The sequence below is a fragment of the Echinops telfairi genome, unplaced genomic scaffold (genome assembly GCF_000313985.2).
Source record: "Echinops telfairi isolate 266 unplaced genomic scaffold, ASM31398v2 ScPeMD7_7424;HRSCAF=8462, whole genome shotgun sequence".
Lineage (NCBI taxonomy): Eukaryota > Metazoa > Chordata > Mammalia > Afrosoricida > Tenrecidae > Echinops > Echinops telfairi.
In genome coordinates this window covers 16,826,460-16,828,624 of record NW_022111324.1, presented here as the reverse complement: position 1 = coordinate 16,828,624, position 2,165 = coordinate 16,826,460, and positions in this window count along the sequence as shown.

Here is a 2,165-nt window from a genome sequence, read left to right as displayed (position 1 = left end):
TGACTACTTGCACAACAGAGTTAATGCTGTATCATCCCATGATTGGTTGTATGCTTGGCTGGGTTTTGAAAGTAGAGCTCTAGACCTTTCTTTCTCCTCTGTCTTATTCAGGAATCTCAATTGCAACCCGATGTTTATCATCAGAGTAACGTATATACCTCTGCTCGACAGGTAATGGCTGCACACAGGGTTCTGTGGCATAATTTCCTGCATGGAAGGCAAATGAGAACGCAGATCTTACAATTTTCCATGTTGTACTTTCTTTTCAGATTTATAAAATCAAATGCTTTTATTTACTCAAAGCAACCAAATTCATTGCCATTAAGTAGATTTTGGCTTTGGTGTCCCTGTATGACAGAGTGAACCCTGGTGGCATAGTTGTTGGCCTGCTAACCACAAGATTGGCAGTTCAAACCCAGTGCTTCTACCAGTGGGAGAAAGATGGACGTTATCTGCTCCTGTAAAGATTTACAGGCTCAGAAACTTAACGAATAGTTTTATTCTCTCCTCTACAGTCATTCTGAATGGGAATTGACTTGATAGCAGTGGGTTTTGGTTTTGTAATGAAAGTATAACTATCCTATAGAGTTTCCAATACTGTGATCTTCACTGAAGTAGACTGGCACAGAGTCCTCCTTGGAGCTTTGAACAACTGGCCTTTTGGCTAGTAGCTCAGAGCTTAACCAGTTCACCACCAGGGTTCCTTAAATGGGATAGGTTGAGGGAAGTTACTCTCACTGCCATTGAGTCAATGCTGACTCATAGTGAACCCCCTGTGGCTTTCTGAGACTGTTAACTGTTTACGGAAGTAGAAAGCTCAGTCTTTTCCCCTCTGAGCTACTGGTGGCTTCAAGCTGTTGACATTGTGGATTGCAGCCTAATGCACAACCTCTACACCACCCAGTCTCCTGAGATAAATAAAAAAATATTTTTTTATTGGGGGCTCGTACAGCTCTTATCACGATCCATCCATCATCGATCCATTGTGTCAAGTACATTTGTACATATGTGGCCAGCATCATTTTCAAAACATTTTCTTTCAACTTGAGCCCTGGTATCAGCTTATTTCCCCTCCCTCCCTCATGAACCCTTGATAATTTATAATTTTTCCCCCCATGTATTACACAGACCGCTGTCTCCCTACACCCATTTTTATGTTGTCCGTCCCCCTGGTGGGGGGGAGTTATATGTAGATCATTGTGAATTGTTCTCCACACCCCCTTTCCTTTCCCCTCTTGGTATTGCTACTCTTATTATTGGTCCTGAGGGGTTTATCTGTCTTAGATTCCCTGTGTTTTGAGCTCTTATCTGTACCAGGGGATAATTTTTAACCCTTGACTACTCCCTCCCTCCTACTTGCCCACTCTGCATATCCCAAGAGGAGAACTCATAAGGGGTGTGGGGCTGGAGGCAGTAGTTTGCAAAAGCTCTCCAGGTGATAATCACATGCCTCCCCACCCCAACCCCCCACCCCAGAAAAATTTATTTATGAGTGGAAAAACTGCCAGAAGAGAGTAGTATTGTGTGTGAAGTTGGATTTTTATTTTACATTCAAAGGAAGTCTTTACTTTGAATTTCCAAATTTTCTTACATGGTTCATTTAATTGAACTGTGTATCTTGCTAGTATGTATGAGTACATGGGAGTTGACTTGTTTTCTTCTGCCTCCTTTCTTTTATTCTGTCACATAACTACTGCCGCTGCATTAACTTTGCTAGCTCGCTGAACTGACCTTTGCTAACACTGGAAGTCCCTGTTAATCTTCAAGTTGTAGCCAAATATGTATTTTCAGTAGATGCAGAGCTTCTTGTGAGAACAAGGTTAGTCTTAATGTCCTCTAGTATCGTTAACCAAGAGGCTGCTTATCACGTGTCACATTATCAAGATTGACTGCTATGAATTAATGTGAAGAAAGACTTTAAGTACGAAATTGTAATATGATAACTTGGCATTATTGCAATTATTTTCTTCATCTCATTGCAGATTGCACATATTCTTTTGAGTTAAGATTTTTGTCTCACTCGTCCCTTCACAGAAGGGTCACAAGGAAGGGACCAGTGTAGCACCGACTAAACATACATTCCTCTAGTTCTTTTTTCCATTTTTAAAGTCATTTTATTGGGGGCTCATACAACTTATCACAATCCATACATACATCAATTGTAT